The following is a 336-nucleotide window of genomic DNA, read 5'->3' as shown; positions in this document are numbered from 1 at the left end:
CCCCCCAGCCCCCTCAGCTGCCCCTCCCCACACTTGGGCTCTAGACCCTTCCCCAGCTTTGTTGCCCTTCTCTGGCCACGCTCCAGCCCCTCAAGGTTCTTCTGGGAGTGAGAGGCCCAAAAGTGACCCCAGGATTTGAGATGTGTCCTCCCCAGTGCCCATATTCCAGGGGGACAATCCCTGCCCTGGTGGTCAATTCCCTCGTGTCCTGCTTCCCAAGGACACTTTGCTCCAGTCCCCCAGGCTGCTGCTCCTCCTGCTCTGCTTGTCTTCACCCCTAATTTCTTCCACGAAATGACCCATTTTGGGGCTGTCACGTTCCTCCTCTGGGTGAGA

The sequence above is a fragment of the Merops nubicus genome, unplaced genomic scaffold (genome assembly GCF_000691845.1).
Source record: "Merops nubicus isolate BGI_N331 unplaced genomic scaffold, ASM69184v1 scaffold30890, whole genome shotgun sequence".
In the NCBI taxonomy this organism is placed as follows: domain Eukaryota; kingdom Metazoa; phylum Chordata; class Aves; order Coraciiformes; family Meropidae; genus Merops; species Merops nubicus.
Note: the sequence above shows the minus strand (reverse complement) of the source record.